This window comes from Hoplias malabaricus, chromosome Y (genome assembly GCF_029633855.1).
Source record: "Hoplias malabaricus isolate fHopMal1 chromosome Y, fHopMal1.hap1, whole genome shotgun sequence".
NCBI classification, from domain to species: Eukaryota; Metazoa; Chordata; class Actinopteri; order Characiformes; family Erythrinidae; genus Hoplias; species Hoplias malabaricus.
In genome coordinates, this window is record NC_089820.1 from 45,108,829 (window position 1) to 45,126,436 (window position 17,608).

General features: G+C 39.4%; 1 long non-coding RNA gene and 1 pseudogene across 1 annotated transcript; one reads left to right on the forward strand and one right to left on the reverse strand.

Moving 5' to 3' along the window:
• Nucleotides 1-459: 459 nt before the first annotated feature.
• LOC136679628 (hatching enzyme 1.2-like) lies at nucleotides 460-13,604 on the forward strand (annotated as a pseudogene).
• On the reverse strand, nucleotides 9,299-10,717 carry LOC136679629 (uncharacterized). Its single transcript, XR_010796561.1, has 3 exons — nucleotides 10,236-10,717; nucleotides 9,807-9,946; nucleotides 9,299-9,538 (listed from the first exon to the last, which is right to left on the reverse strand). It is a non-coding gene; the product is annotated as an uncharacterized lncRNA (long non-coding RNA).
• Nucleotides 13,605-17,608: the final 4,004 nt, after the last annotated feature.

Below are 17,608 nucleotides of genomic sequence, written 5' to 3' on the forward strand. Positions count from 1 at the left end.
CCCCATATATGTAGTTATAACGGAGTTTTAGGGCAAATACATTGAAAATATATATATAAAATTCAGAATAAATTTAGAATTCTGAGAATAATATAAGAAATTTTCTGAGAATAAAGTCAGAAAAATTCACAGAATAAAGTTGAAATATTTCCTAGAATAAAGTCAGAAAAACTAAGAGCCACTAAACAAAAGTACATTGTTTCCGATTCCTGCTGATGTGTGTTTATAAAGGTAATTTCTCACTGTCAACATCAGTTTGTTGGTAATTTGTAGATTTATTATATCATAAGTATGCTGCAGAGTAGTTCTGTTTGCTCAGGAAGATGCTTCAAGCCTGCAGAAGCTTTCTGCTTCACTACTTCTCACAGTCTCTGGTATTCTTCACTGTGTCCACAGTCCTCACTACCTGACCCCTCCTGGGTGAATCAGATCAGACAGACAGAGTGAGAGACAGACTGAGTGAGTGAGAGTGAGAGACAGAGAGAGGGAGACCTAAATTCTGAATTTAACTGTTAATGAGAGGTCAGTATGAAAACACATTTGGTGTGCATTCTTCCCCATCACTCCTAGTATCTAACACGGCCAATCTGATGTTTATAAACACAGTGAAAACGAAGCTATTGAAGATTGTCACCTGTTGTTAGCGGCGACAGGAAAGTACGTATTTAATCGTATTTAAGCAAATTAGGCTGAATGACGATGGTGTGCATTTCTGTAGACAGAGTCTAGAAACGAATGCACTTTATTGCGATGTCAAAACGGTCTGTTTTTGTAGCTATTGAAAGGAAAAGGAGCATATATCAAATGCACCGGAGCGTCCATAAAAACAGTGTGCATTGTTCTCTGTGTCCGTACCATTCAGAATATGTAACCCTGTGTCAGATATAACCTTATTTTGAAAAGTTATTGACGCCGGAAAACCGAATATCGAAAAGAAAACTAACTTTACCGTGGTCGAAGGCAGCTCCAAGTGGGCGCGGAAGGAGTCGCTGGCTTCGAGATATGTAGTTGGCATAAAGGCTCTGGAGATGACCCAGAGGCTAAAAAACCGTTTTTATTTGTTTTTGAAAACAGGGCTGATATGGAGCTGTTTCTAAAAGCATCCCTCACCCCAGACTTTTTAAGGTATGTAAACTGGACTGTAGGGCCCCTCACCTCAATTCTTAAACCATAACTACATTGCAGTGAATTTCCATCTTATTAAGTTCACCTAACTTGTAGCTACATGCACTGACTATACTGTCATATACACCCACTATGACTGAGTGGTCATGGTAGGTTTGCTGAATATTATGATTATTTGCAAATTATTAGCACCATCTCTCCCATGTCCATTAATGGAAAGGAGCTGCTTTAAATATTTATTTGAATAGTGGGCCATTTTCTATAGTGTTACCTAAGGGTTTACACATTTAAACTGATTATAATCCAACACTGTGCTGAGTACAAAACAATACAGTCCTATAGTTCTGTAAACAAATTAAAATAATGATTGTAGACATGAGAGACCTAATGGATTTCATAAGTTTGTAGTTCACCCCATAATCAGATTACCAAACATATATAATTAAAATATCAGAAGTGCTATGTATTTCGTTTTCACTGAAACCTCATATTTTAAACTATATAAATAGTAGAGGGAACCTAGTTCTGTTGGAGAGAATCTATGCCCTTTTTTCAAATCACAAAGGCTGCTTTTCCTACATTCGCCTTCCCACAAAACATAAATCGCCCACTTGCTGGTTTCCGGCCTGCAGAGATATGTACTTGTGGTTCACAGTGACAGAATCTATCTGCTCTGCTGAGCTGTACGTGACAGTCCGTTGATTGCATATGTCCCAAAGAGCCAATCAGAAATAAGCAAAGGAAAAAATAACGTTTTGTGTTTGGTTCAGTTGGTTCAACTAGAATTGCTCCAATGGGAACTGCTTGAATGATCAGGACATCATGGGAATTCTGCTCCTTTAACTTATGGTTTAAAAGTAGTGGCTCACTGGTTGTCAGCCGGTAGTGTGTAATTATTTTTAAGTGGCTGAACCTTTCAAGTAGGGGTAGATGTGTACTCTGCATGAACTCAGTTTTATGAGCCTGAAGCTCACCTAGTGTTTCTTGTCCATAAAGTACAGAGAACCGTGTCCTGTGACCAGCATCATGTGCCTACAGATGAAGGTGATGATAAACTATGCAGCAACAGACTTTACATCTACATGTTAGACCAATGAGGTAGGTGTGTTGTTTACAGAGGCTAATGAGTAAATATAAATAAATCTTAAGTAGGTGATAGAAATCTTATGGTGTTGCTGCACTAGTACTATTCCATCAAAAGATGCAATAGTTAATACAGTACAGTAGGTGGTACTAGAGATCTATGTTCTCTGCAGGGTTTCCACCAAAAAAAACAGGAACACAGGATGAGCATAATCAAGTTGATTTTATTGTCGCTTTAACTATATACAGTGTGCACAGTACACAGTGAAAAGAAACAATATTCTTCCAGGACCAATGTTCTACATAACACAGCTCACACAGGACTAAAATGCAGAAGTGTGCAATAACACAAAACAAGGCAATAACAAAAGAGAATAACAATAAACAATACATTTTAGGCAGAGACAGTTCAGTTGACCAGTCACAGTGAGTCACAGTACATATTATGGATTATGTAAATGAAGTAACGTGATATAGAGATGTAAAAATTGTACAATGGAATAAACATAGCAGCAGAACGAGAGCAGTTGTCCATATCAACAGTCCTTCATTTTGCAGCAGTGTAATTAAAATAATAAATGGAAGTCCATTGTCCCATAGGAGTACTCTCTGTGTGTGTGTGTGTGTGTGTGTGTGTGTGTTTTGTTAAGTCACTGGTTGTTGAGGAGTCTGACGGATTGGGGAAGAAACTGTTGCACTTTGTATATGTAAGGACCCAAACACTTTTGCTTTTTCCACACAGTAAGTTTGTGTGTGTGAGGGATGTGTATGTGTGCTCATCCACAATGCTGGTTGTATTGCACCACATTACTCCACATTGTGTGGTGTTAATGTCAGTGATGGAGCGGGGAGAGACACTAATGATCTTAGCTGTCCTCACTATCCTCTGCTTGGACTTATGGATTGACTTATGTGAATTATTATGTAGAATTCATGCAATATTTAATTAATTGATTAATTAATCTTCTGTAAATGCTTCATCCAGGTCAGGGTCCCAGTAGGTCTGAAACATTCATGGAATCAGTGGGCACAAGGCACAATCACATCCTGGAGAAGGCACCATTCCATCAGAGGGCACCTCACAATTTGATTAATTCACAATGGCTAAATGTTCATCATGTTCTCATAAGAATGATCCAAACTTTTTCCACAGTAGACAGTATTGATTTGTATACCCCATATGGCTATAAATTTCTTCTATTATGTGCTATGATAAATAAGGTACAGATTAAAAAAAAATTTCTTCTCCACCATATTTATTTGTGATATTTAACACAGTACTAACCCCTCACTCTATACATTATTTGAACAAAAGCTTGTAGACACCTGCTCATCCAATATTTTTTTCAGAAATGAAGGGTATAAAATATGAGGTTTGCTCAGGTTGCTGGCATCAAATTCAAAATGCATGTATTTTTCAAAATTTTCAGTTTCAACATTGTTCAGTTTCAACATTTGAAATATTATAATCTGTAACCTCTTATCCAGTTCAGGGTCACGGTGGGTCTGGAGCCAAACCGGAATCTTTGGGAGGTCCCTGGAGCTGTGTGACTGTGACACTACCTGCTGTGCCACCGTGCTGCATATTTTCCGTTAGGGAATGTTAAAGTATTTGCACATCATTGCATTCCATTTTTCTTGACAAAATTTCCCAGTATCCCAACATTAATGGATATGGATTTGTGTCTATCTAAAAGGCACTGAATTATTTTTTTTCTTTTTCTGCAAAGAACACCATCCCTCTGCTCCATAGCTGAGAGCGCAGAGGCTTCTAGCTCATGCTTAACATTGGCATTGTAACCTGTGGCTCATGTGCAGCTGCTCTAGAGCATTCTATGAGGATGGATAATAGAAAGCTGCATTATTAATAACAACAAACATAGAACAAAACATAACTCTCACTTCCCCACACCGTGCATCTGGACTGAAACTCTTTCTGTTTCAATTTTATTGGCCATTTTTTTTAGAAGGGGAGTGATTATTAAAATTAGATGCAGTTTTTAACCACCTACTGCGGAGAGAAATAGAAGCAGCCAGAAAGCAACGTAAGGACCAGAACATTCCAGTTTTGAGAGTCGACTGCTGGTTTGTAGTGAAATATTTCTCCAGTTTTCACAGTTTTTCTGTGTTTCTCAAAGACTTATTCATATTACTTTTTTGCTTCTTGTGTGTGCATGAACAGCTCAGTACCCACCAGTCCAATTAAAATCGGGTCAAGTTTAGAATTGTTCACTGATGTTCTGTCTGATCATTTTCCATTCTTAGTTTCTATGAGGACTTCCATTATGCACTTGACTCTGACCCTCATCCTGTTGCTGCAGCTGGGCTTTAGTCCAGCTCAGAGTCGCTACATTAAGGTGAGGAATATTTCAAATACACTCCTACATTGTCTACATTTACATGTCTGTAAATGATTTAGAATCTGTACATTATAGAAGTGTATTACACCTCCATATAATTGATACATTGCCTTTACCTGCACATTTTTACACTAAAACATCTAAAAACAAAGTTATTTAAACAAATAGCCATTGAAAATTAATGATGGGTGCAGACATAGTGTTATACGACAGAGTCATGGCATTGAAAAAATAAAAATAATAATAAAATTCAATAAAATAATAATAAAACTCTCAGTCTGTGTGCCATAGAGTGAGTTGTGAAATAAGCAGTCAATAAACTGAACAGAAATATTTATTTAAAGCTTCCATCCAATTTTTTTTAAGTGGTGTGAAAATAAGACAACATTGTTGTTAGGTTGTATTGGAAGCAACCTAAAACATGACATTTTTATTAAGGTTTGTGCCCAGATTTTCTGTTCATGAATTTAAAATACTGGAAATAACATTATTTATATAATGTGCAGGGAGCTACACTTAGTGTTAGTGGGTTTACTCTGGGTACTCCAAATTTCCTCCAGGGTTTGAGTGAATGGGTGATAGACAGAGTGAGTTTGAGATTCCTTGCAATGGACACATTTTCCATGGTGTCTTCCTGTTTTTTTCCCAATCATTACAATATGCTGCAAATACACTGCAACATGAATCAGAATGAAGTGGTTACAAAAGATGATTGAATGAACAAATGAATGTAAATGAATGAATATTACATTTTCTTTAGTATGAAAAACTCCAGGCGACCCATAAACAGAGCCTGGACAAACAAGGTAAGCTATTTTACTCAAGTAATTTTATGAATTAAGATTTTGTAATTAAAAAAATCAATATAGCTGACATTATTTTGACTTCTGTGCACAGACATCAGCTACAGGGAGGATGATTACTCTGTCTCAGGTTTAATCGAAAGAGCTAACAGGAACAGTGGTAAGGTTGCAGAGTTATTTATTTACTTATCATTATATACATAAATAAGTATATACAGGTAGAGTCAATGTCACACAGATCCAGGGCCCTGATGTTGTGGGTTTCAGCCCTGTGTCCATCTGTAAGAAGTTCCTCCAGGTGCTCCAGATTCCTCACACAGTCCGAAAACACATGTTGATAGATTGACTAACCATGCAAAATGATGTCCATAGGTGTGAGTGACTGTGAGAGTGTGTTGTGGCCTGTGATGGAATATGGCCTTGTCCAGAGTATGTTTATGCCGCAGACCCAATGTAGGGTCTGGAGCCACCGTGGGTCTTATTTAAATAAACAGAAAATTAATACATGAATTATTTTATGATTTGAATTTTTTTGTATTAAAAGAAGAGCTCAGTGTTGCTGACATTGTAATTTTGACTTACTTTTACAGACATCAGGGAGGATGAAGTCTTTGTCTCAGATTTAATTGAAAGGGCTAACACCAACATTGGTAAGACTGCAGATTTATTTACTTATCATCACATGTATAAATACAGTGGTGTGAAAGTGTTTGCACCCTTCATGATTCCTTTTTTTTTTTTTTGCATGTATGATAAAATGTTTCAGATCATTAAACAAATTTAAATATTAGTCAACAACAACAACACAAGTAAACACAGAATGCAGTTTTTAAATGAAGGCTTTTATTATTAAGGGAGAAAATAAAAATCCAAACCTACATGGCCCTGTGTGAATAAGTGTTTGCCCCTAAACCTGAACCTGAACCTAAACCAACCCCTAAACTGGTTGGGCCACCATGAGCAGCAACAACTGCAATCAAGCGTTTGTAGTAACTGCCAATGAGTCTTTCACAGCGCTGTTGAGAAGTTTTGGCCCACTCATCTTTGCAGAATTGTTGTAATTCACCCACATTGGAGGGTTTTTGAGCATGAACCGCCTTTTTAAGGTCATGCCACAGCATCTCAAGAGTATGCAGGTCAGGACTTTGACTAGGCCACTCCAAAGTCTTTGTTTTTCTTCAGCAATTCAGAGGTGGACTTGCTGGTGTGTTTTAGATCATTGACCTACGGCAGAACCCAAGTTCGTTTCAGTTTGAGGTCACAAACAGATGGCCAGATATTCTCCTTCAGGATTTTTTGGTAGGCAGCGGAATTCATGGTTCCATTTGTCACAGCAAGTCTTCCAGGTCCTGAAGCAGCAAAGCAGCCCCAGACCATCACAGTACTATCACCATATTTTACTGTAGGTATGTTGTTCTTTTCCTGAAATGCAGTGTTACTTTTATGCCAGATGTAAATGGGACACACACCTTCCAAAAAGTTAAACTTTTGTCTCGTCAGTCCACAGAGTATTTTCCCAAAGTCTTGGGGATCATCAAGATGTTTTCTGGCAATATTGAGACGAGCCTTGATGTTCTGTTTGCTCAGCAGTGTTTTTTTTTTGTCCCTCTGCCATGCAGACCATTTCTGCCCAGTCTCTTTTTATGTTGGAGTCATGAACGCTGCTGATCTTAACTGAGGCAAGTGAGGCCTGCAGTTCTTTCGATGTTGTTGTGGGATCCTCATTCGTCACTCATTTGGATAATTGTGGTCAGCTGGCCACTCCTGGGAAGGTTCACCACTGTTCCACATTTTCATCATTTGTAGAAAATGGCTCTCACTGTGGTTCGCTGGAGCCCCCAAACTGTAGAAAGGGCTTTATATCCTTTCCCAGATTGATAGATCTCAAATACTTTCTTTCTCATTTGTTCCTGAATTTCCTTGGATCTTGGCATGCTGTCTAGTTTTTGATTATATTTTGGTCTACTTTGCTTAGTCAGGCAGGTCCTATTTAAGTGATTTCTTGATTGTGTGGCAGTAATCAGGCATGGGTGTGGCTAGAGAAATTGAACTCAGGTGTGATAAATCACAGTTATTTTTTAACATGGGGGCAAACACTTTTTTACACAGGGCCATGTAGGTTTGGATTTTCTTGTCTTCCTTAATAATAAAAACCTTCATTTAAAAACTGCATTTTGTGTTTACTTGTGTTGTCCTTGACCCATTTTTTTAATTTGTTTGATGATCCGAAACATTTAAAAGTGACAAACATGCAAAAAAAAAAAGAGAGAAATCATGAAGGGGGCAAACACTTTTTCACACCACTGTATGTACGTAAGAGTAGAGTTACTGTCACTCAGTTCTAGAGTTCTGGCGCTGTGGATCCTGTCTCCACTTTAGGTGAGTCTCTGTAAGGAGGTTGGTGCATTTCCTCTGGGTGCTCAGGTTTCCTGCCACAGTCTAAAAACACATGTTGGTAGGTGGCTTGGCTGTGCAAAATGTCCATAGGTGCCTGCACCAAATGATTCCAGGTAGGCTCCAGACCCACAAAAATATTAAGGATTCAACATTTACAGAAAATATAACCTTTGGTTCTGGAAAGGTTCATATATGCATGTGTCCCTTTGGAAATGTTACTATGGTGTACCTTTAAAACAGTTATTTTTGTAATTTTGTAAATTTAAGGATGTATATTCAGTGTTTGTACATTTTGTAAATACATATTTACTTCTAAAGTACACAAGTAACAGTGTACTCTTATATTTTTATATATATTTTTTTTTAACCAGGCAGGCCATTAACCTCCTCAGTCCCGAGAGAGGACACGTCAAAAACAAATGATGTTTTGCTAAGAAATATGTTTACTACAGCCATTTAAAAGTCACAGTACAATTTTTTTTTTTTTAATTGCATGGAGACTTTAAGATATTCAGTGTCCAGTATACTGGACATTTGGAATTAAGGGCATAGACTCCGCATGAGTTTGAAAATTTCAAATATTTATTACTACTAACACAGTATCCAAAGCAAGTGTATTTTCTATGTTAAGTGTTAGGGGAATCATGTAATACATTTTTACAGTAAAAATTACATACTAATATGGAAGTACATATAAACATTTTGCAGTAGATTTCCATTAGTTTAAAACAACTGAATTATCTTATTCATGTTCCTCATTTATCACTATTCAAGTCAACACATTAAGCATCTTGCTTCTATTTTTTTCTTTAATTTCTCTTAGATTTATTTTCATATAATCCATGTAGTATGCACTAAATGTATTTCATAAAAATTTGTTAATAAAAATAGAATTACTAAAACCTCCGGTCAAAATATTCAGCATGTCAGTTTTGCTACATCCAAATTGTTGACAAAATGCAAATTGTTTCTCAATTTGTAGAACCTGTCTCTTGGGATCTGAGTAATGGCTGGAATTTGTACTACTGGTTTGTAACACAATCTAATGCTTGGTAAACGCAAGCATCCCATCACAATGTGTGATTTCAGACTGTGATGTTTTGAGCCCAGGCGGCACGGTGGTGCAGCAGGTAGTGTCGCAGTCACACAGCTCCGGGTGACTGTCTGTGAGGAGTGTGGTGTGTTCTCCCTGTGTCTGTGTGGGTTTCCTCTGGGTGACTGTCTGTGAGGAGTTGGTGTGTTCTCCCCGTGTCTGCGTGGGTTTCCTCCGGGTGACTGTCTGTGAGGAGTTGGTGTGTTCTCCCAGTGTCTGCGTGGGTTTCCCCCGGGTGCTCCGGTTTCCTCCCACAGTCCAAAAACACATGTTGGTAGGTGGATTAGCGACTCAAACGTGTCCGTAGGTGTGAGTGAATGTGTGTGTCTGTGTTGCCCTGTGAAGGACTGACGCCCCCTCCAGGGTGTATTCCCTGCGCCCAATGATTCCAGGTAGGCTCTGGACCCACTGCAACCCTGAATTGGATAAGCGGTTACAGATAATGAATGAATGAATGTTTTGAGCCGTGTACCATTTTGCAAAGCTCGTATGTTAGTTTGGTCACTAACTAGACCCCAAAATTCATCATCAAAGTACTGTTGAAAGTAGTTCTAAAGTGTCCAGTGTTCTCTGTCTGCATCAGGTGTGTACTGTGGATCCACATATGCTGGAACATCAAAAGGTTTGAATGCTGCATGCTTGAATAAGAGCCGTGATTGTCCAGACTGTTCAGCTTCCTGTAAAATATTTCATAAGGACCACCTTAATTTAAAAACAATATTTACAATTACAAATATACAGTGTACATACCCATTTGTTTCTCATGCTTTAAGTGCAGTCTTAGGTTAAATAAAAATGTCCATTAAAATGTATTTTAGACCAGGCTTGGTAATCTGGAGCTGATACCCCCTACTACAAAATATGCTTACAATTAACAAAATTGAACAATATTTAAAATTACAATGCCTTTTATTATAACATTAAGCTAAGTTTGATTTAAGTTACCTCTTCCTTTTCATCTGGCATGTCCTCAGAATCACTGGAGTCCCTATCACTTTCCCTGTCCTGTGTATATTCATCCTCACTACTCTCAACACTGCAGTCACTATCATCTAGTAACTGAAGAACATCTTCTACTGTTAGGCCTAAACAGACATGAGAAGATAAGCATACCAGGAAATCTATGAACAATAATGTAATATCGATCATTAGATGCACGTACTCGCTATACATAGAATGTTAAAGTCAGCAACATTCCATAGACTAATTCCAAATGTCCATATAGCTGGACATAAATGTTTCGCTCGAAATTTGGGACTGTGAAAATAACTTTCCATTGTTGGTATAATTATTTTTCGTATCAGTATACGTCTAAAATAACATATGTACAAAGACTTTTCAGTTAACAATATGGAATAATGAAGAAAAACTTACGTTTTGTTCGGTCACGAAGGCGGGGTGCGTCTTTCTTAGGTGCTGCCATTTCCAGGACTATTTTCGACAACCAATCAAAAAAACCTAAACGTACTTGACCAACCAATAGAAAGCCGTAGTTGGGCAGAAACCCGTAAAAGTGGGTGGGACGTTGAAAAACTTGCTGTCGAGTTAAAAAAGCCAGAAAAAAAATGTCCAGCATACTGGACGTTTGGAATGAGGAGGTTAAGAAAAAAATCTTATTTCTAATAGTAGCATGGATACTCTACTGCAAAAGGCTATTTTAGGGACATAATTACATTATATTAGTTACTCAAGGTCATATATATTCCATCTTTTCTACACAGAAACAGCACTGCATGGATCGACAATTAAGTTTGGGGATATTGCGGTGTCAAGCGGCTTACGGAATGCAGATTCATGTACTTCAAAAAACCCAGGATGCAAGTGGCCCAAACAGAGTGATGGAAATGTCTATGTGCCCTACATCATTTCTAACCAGTACTGTGGGTGAAAACATCCATCCATCCATTATCTGTAACCGCTTATCCAATTTAGGGTCGCGGGGGGTCCAGAGCCTACCTGGAATCATCGGGCGCAAGGCGGGAATACACCCTGGAGGGGACGCCAGTCCTTAACAGGGAAACACAGACACGCACACATTCACACCTACGGACACTTTCGAGTCGCCAATCCACCTGCAACGTGTGTTTTTGGACTGTGGGAGGAAAACGGAGCACCCGGAGGAAACCCACGCAGACACGGGGAGAACACACCAACTCCTCACAGACAGTCACCCGGTGCGGGAATCGAACCCACAACCTCCAGGCCCCTGGAGCTGTGTGACTGCGACACTAACCTGCTGCGCCACCGTGCCGCCGAAAACATTTATATACTTATTTTAATATTAGTTGCTCACTGTTATACATGATTAATTATAATGCGCTGTTTTTATCTCACTGCCAGCTCCTGATGAAATCAGTGTTATCAAGAGTACTCTAAAGTCCTTTGAGAATTGTACCTGCATCCGATTTGTATATTATACAGACCAGGTAGACTACATTTCTATTGAGTCTGACACAGGGTAAATAATTCAAGGTCGTACATGTGAATACATGAACAGCTGTAACATAAGGATCAGTTGTGATTTACTTGCAGATTTTATATATATATATGTGTGTGTGTTTGTGTGTGTGTGTTTGTGTGCGGAAGTCTTGGGCATCTAAGATAACTATATAAATTCAAACCTTCTCAGTAAGCGCAGTGCTTAGATAAAGTAATATATAATCACGGTAAATACAAAAAAATATATATAAAACAAATAAAAATATAAGATAATTGTTGTAAATGTTGGTCATTAATCTTTGTTTGTTTATTTGTTTTTTAGCAAACATTTAGAAAACACTTACTGCTCATATAAATAGCTTTTTAAATCTCATAATCTCTGGTGCCTAAAACCTTTGCACAGTACTGTGCATATATATATATATATATATATATATATATATATATATATATATATATATATATAAAAAAATATATATATATATATATATATATATATATATATATATATATATATATAATCTTTCAGATCACTAAATATATGCATGTTTTCTACAAGTTACTTTCATTTTCACTAAGAATACTTGTCAAACATTTAATTTTATCAGGAGCATTCAAACACTTTAACTGAAAATTGAAAAGCCTTTCTATTTTTATCCTTGGTGTATTTGATGTGGTCCACAGGTGCTACTCTTATTTAGGTCGTCAGGGAAGAAAGCAGATCTTGTCTTTGAAGCGCCATGGGTGCATCCACAAAGGTGTGATACAGCATGAGTTCCTTCATGCTCTGGGCTTCCGCCATGAGCAGTCCAGCAGTGACCGTGATGAGCATGTGAAGATCCTTTACGAAAATATCCAACCAGGTGAGAAATTTGGAAAGGTCAGAAATAAACTGTGTATCTAAGTTTAAAATCCCCACTCAATCATAAACATGTTCCCATGGATTAGATTTTTGAAGGGTTGTATGAAAAATAATTGTTTATCAAAATTGTACTCTATAATTTTACATGGAAATGTGCAGAGATTAAGATTATTTTACTTATTTACCTTCTTTACCTGGAGGTAACAGGTATTAGAATAACAGGCTAACCAGGCATTAACAAGCTTATGAGAGTCACAGCTCCTACTGTATAACTTAATGACTGACTGATACTAATTACTGAAATTTGCATTTACAGTTTGCAATTCAGGCTTTTATACCAAGGGTTTTGGAAACAATAGAAAATCCATATGATTTTTGAAGCATGTCATTTTTATTGTGTAAACAAGAGAAGGTATAAAAAAAAATCAAAAGGCATTTACTTTCTATAACATTGAATTAGTTAAGAACATTAGTTAAGTGAATGGGTTATCAAGGTTTTTTTTTCGTTTTAACTTCAATATAGACAGAAAATGAAAAAAAGAAAAATTCTCCTGTATTTTAATATGTCAATGCAAAATAGAAAGTCCAATTGTCAGAATGTACATGGGCATGTGTTGATGAGAAGATAAAAAAAGCATGATATTCATGAAACCATGATATTCACAATTAAATGCTGCTGTCATAACCTTTTCTAGAACAGTGCTGTATGCTTCTATGTTCCATGAAATTTTCGACGTGTTATATATTAGCATGTATATTCACTATTTTGTTCGGCTTTAAACCATATATGGCAACTCAGATATCTGAAGCTGGCACGTGACATTCTAATATTCAACAAATTGCTTACTTTGATATAGTTTTGATCTTTGAGTACATCATTTAGCATGGTATTGATTCAATCCATTTTTACTTATATTGGGACCTAAGAGTATTTGCTCTCTCTTTTAAATGTATGTACTTAACTCTACAGCTGAGGGCACACCTTACATGTATCAGTCATTTAAAAAATATATATTTTTTAATATTTAAAAATATTAAAATTAGGTTTCATCATAATTATTTGTTTTACAGAACACAAGCACAATTTCGATATCAAAAACACCAACAACTTGGATACACCATATGACTATGGATCTGTCATGCAGTATGGGAGGTAAAGTTGCCTAATATTCATTGAGTAATTTCTGGTCCTAAACATCAATAAACACTGTAGCCACTGATTTTATCTATGTGTTTCAGATAATATTTTTCTAAAAATGGTCTGCCCAACATCCTCCCCATCCCAGACAACAATGTGCCCATAGGTTATGCCACTGAGATGGATTCTAATGACATCCTACGTGTCAACAGGCTCTACTGTGGTTAACCAAGTTTCTGTTAAAAGTATTCGTGCCTTTACAATGCTTTTCCACATTTCTAGAAATGCCATAATTTGTAACAAAACAAAGAATATTACAAAAAAAGCTCATTTGTTTTTTTTTTTGCCACATTTATGCTTTGCAAAAAAAGGTGAATTCATGTATTGTCATGGTCCCTACTTTTTCTTTTGGTGAAAACAAACCCCAGGGTTTGCATGACTAATAATTTTGACTAGATATTCAGAAAAGTAGTCGAATAGTTGTAAGCATAGTAGTTAGCAAATTATACTTCCTTTTGGATGCATGCTTCATTTTGATATTAATCAAAAAACACTTATATAATTCTGAGGATGTTTCCTCACAATTTGGTAGCCTATCAATCAAATTGTATTTATATAGTGCTTTTCACAACAAAAAGTCATCACAAAGCAGCTTTACAGAGATCCGGGTCCAAGCCTGCTATGAGCAAGCCAAACAGTGGCAAGGAAAAACTCCCTCAGCACACGAGGAAGAAACCAAGACTCATACAGGGAACCCATCCTCCTCAGGTCGACACAACAGAGAACAAAACAGAAGTAAAAGTGAACTGATGACAGATGAATGGGTTATAGTAATGTGAATGTAGAATATTAGTGATATATGAGTCTGAGGAAGGAGGAGGTGGTTAGTGATTCTGTGTGAGTTAAAAGTAGGTGCAGAGTTAATTTGAGATAAAACAGCATGGCCAATCATGATAGTGTAGATGAGACAATGCCAGGATATTGTAGAGGACACACAGGGGCTGGATCAGGGCAACACCTGGAGAGCAGCAGGACATCTTAAAGCATGAGGGAGACGGGAAAAAAACAGACAAAGGGAACAAATAAAAATACAGAGGTTAGTAGGTTGATGGTAAAGAACGGGCAAAATTGTCCTGGGAAAAATCTTCCATGGGTTAGGCAAGAGAACCCAGCAACAAACAGCGTGTGGGCGGTTGCCAGAAAGCTAACTAAAAAAGCTGTACCTATGGTAGTATGACAGGGTTAATACAGAGCAGTGATAATATGAAAACCAGCTCGAACACTAATAGAGAAGGAGTAACCTGAAAGTGAGTGATTAACCAAAAGCTTGTTTGAAAAGGTAGGTTTTTAGTGTAGATTTAAAGATTGAGAGTGTGTCTGAGCCCCGAACAGTAATCGAAAGGCTATTCCAGAGTTGAGGAGCTTTGTGAGAAAACGCTCTTCCTCCTGCAGTGTTTTTCTTAATGCGAGGAACTAAGAGTAGATGGGCATCCTGTGAACAAAGTGTACGTGATGGGCAATAAAGTATGAGAAGTTCAGTAAGATACTTTGGGCCTAAAACGTTTAGAGGTTTATAAGCTAAGAGGTTAATTTTATAGTCAATGCTAAATTTTACATGTAGCCAGTGTAGGGACGATGGTCGAATTTTCTAGCTCTAGTGAGCACCCTGGCTGCTGCATTTTGAACTAACTGAAGCTTGTGTAATGCTTTGCATGAACTCCCTGCCAGGAGCGCATTGCAGTAGTCTAGACATGAAGTTATAAAAGCATGCACTAGTTTCTCTGCATCTTTTAAGGATAACATATGCAGAATTTTGGCAATATAGCATAGGTGGAAGAAGGTAGTTTTGACTGTATTGGATATGTGAGTATCAAATGTGAGACTCGAATCAAAGGCTACCCCTAAGTTTTTAATGATGGTACTGTGTATTACTGTTGAATTATCAAGATTAATAGCAGCATTTCTGAGTGAATGTATCTGAGTATCTGTACCTGGTAACAAGACCTTGGTTTTATCAGAATTTAACATGAGAAAAATTTGCATCATCCAGTCTTTAATTTCAGTTAGACATTCTGTTATTTTTATGTAGACAATCAACATCATTAGGTTTGGCTGATATATACAGCTCTTCCTGGATCAGGGCCTTGTCATGGCGGAAAGGCTTGTGTGGTCTCATGACCTCCAGGGCTATGTTGTCGGGAGCTGTTAGCTCCCAGTAGGGTCTCCCATGGCGAACAGGTCTGGAGTGAAGATCAAGACAAACATGATCCAAAAGCATCCCTATGAGTACACCCATTAAAATTCAGTGTACCCTGCCCGGGAGAGGGTTACCGGGACCTACACCTGGAGCCAGGCCTGGGGGTAGTGTCCGACGGCGAGCGCCTGGTGGCCGGGCAGCCCAAATAACCTGGCCGGGCTCAGCCCGAAATGGCAACATGGGAGGATCATGTGGGCTCACCACCCGCAAGATCCAGAGTAGGGGTGTGGTGCAATGCCCATCAGGCACAGAGCGGGGGAAAAGGGGCCCCTGGCGTCGTGGAACTTGTCCGCGGAAACTGGTTCTTGGTACGTGGAACATAACCTCACTGGGGGGGGGAAGAGTCAGAGCTGGTGCATGAGGTTGAGAGATACCAGCTAGATATAGTTTGGCTCACCTCTACACACACTGTAGGCTCTGGAACCAAACTCCTCGATAGGGGTTGGTCTCTCTCCTACTCAGGAGTTGCACAGGGTGAGGTGAGTGTGGGGATACTCACAAGTCCCCGGCTGGCGCCTGTACAGCTGGAGTTTGTCCCAGTAAACGAGAGGGTCGCCTCAATGCGGCTCCGGCTTGCAGAGAGGAAAACTTTGACTGTTGTGTGTGCGTATGCACCGAACAGCAGCTCAGAGTATTTGGCCTTCTTGGAGACAGTGAGTGGAGTTCTAGAGGGGATTCCATGCACTGACTCTATTGTTTTACTGGGGGACTTCAATGCTCACGTTGGCAATGACTGGGAAACCTGGAGAGGAGTGATTGGGAGGAACGGACTGCCTGAACCCGAGTGGTGTGATGTTGTTGGACTTCTGTGCTAGCCATGGTCTGTCCATAACGAACACAATGTTTGAACATAAGATTGCTCATAAGTGTACTTGGTAGCAGAGCACTTTGGGCCAAAGGTCAATGATCAACTTTGTGGTTGTGTCTTCTGACATGAGGTTTTGGACACTCGGGTAAAGAGAGGGGCTGAGCTGTCAACCGATCACCATCTGGTGGTGAGTTGGATCCAATGGCGGGGAAAGCTGCCGGACAGACCTGGTAAACCCAAACGTATAGTGAGGGTGTGCTGGGAAAAGCTAGCAGATGACTCTGTCCGGATGGATTTCAACTCTCAGCTCAGAGAAAACTTCTCACATGTTCCGGAGGAGGTAGGGGGAATGGTGTCTGAATGGACACCGTTCCGGACCTTCCATCGTGGAAGCGGCTGCATGTAGCTGTGGTGGACACCGGGAGTGAGGGAAGCTGTCAAGCGGAAGTAGCCAGGGGCAGGAGGGCTTCCATCGAGGAAATCAGGAGGTGGCATCTCTGCTTTTTGCGGATGATGTTGTTCTTCTGGCTTCTTCACACGGAAGCCTCCAGCGTTCACTTGAGCAGTTTGCAGCCGAGTGTGAAGCGGTCGGTATGCGGATCAGCACCTCCAAGTCTGAGGCCATGGTTATCTCCCGGAAACAGATGGCATGCTCCCTTCAGGTAAGGGGTGAGAACCTGCCCCAAGTGAAGGAGTTCAAGTATCTTGGGTTCTTGTTAACAAGTGATGGGAAGAGGGATGGTGAGATTGACCGTAGGATAGGTGCAGCGTCTGCAGTAATGCGGTCACTGTACTGCACGGTTGTGGTGAAGAAAGAGCTGAGCCATAAAGCAAAGCTCTCAATTTACCTGTCAGTCTACGTCCCCACTCTCACCTATGGTCATGAGCTCTGGGTAATGACCGTAAGAATAAGACTGCGGAAACAAGCGGCCGTAATGAGCTTTCTCCGACGGGTCGCTGGGCGTACTCTCTGCTCAGAGTAGAGTCGCTGCTCCTTCACATTGAGAGAAGTCATTTGAGGTGGTTTGGGCATCTGATCAGGTATACCAGGCACGTCCATCTGGAAAGAGGCCCCGGGGTAGACACAGGACATGCTGCAGGGATTATATCTCCCGGCTGGCCTGGGAACGCCTTGGGATCCCCCAGGAGGAATTGGTGGATGTTGCAAGGGACAGAGACATCTGGGCTTCTTTGCTCGCCCTGCTGCCACCGCGACCCTGAAATGGAAAAGCGGAAAAGAAGA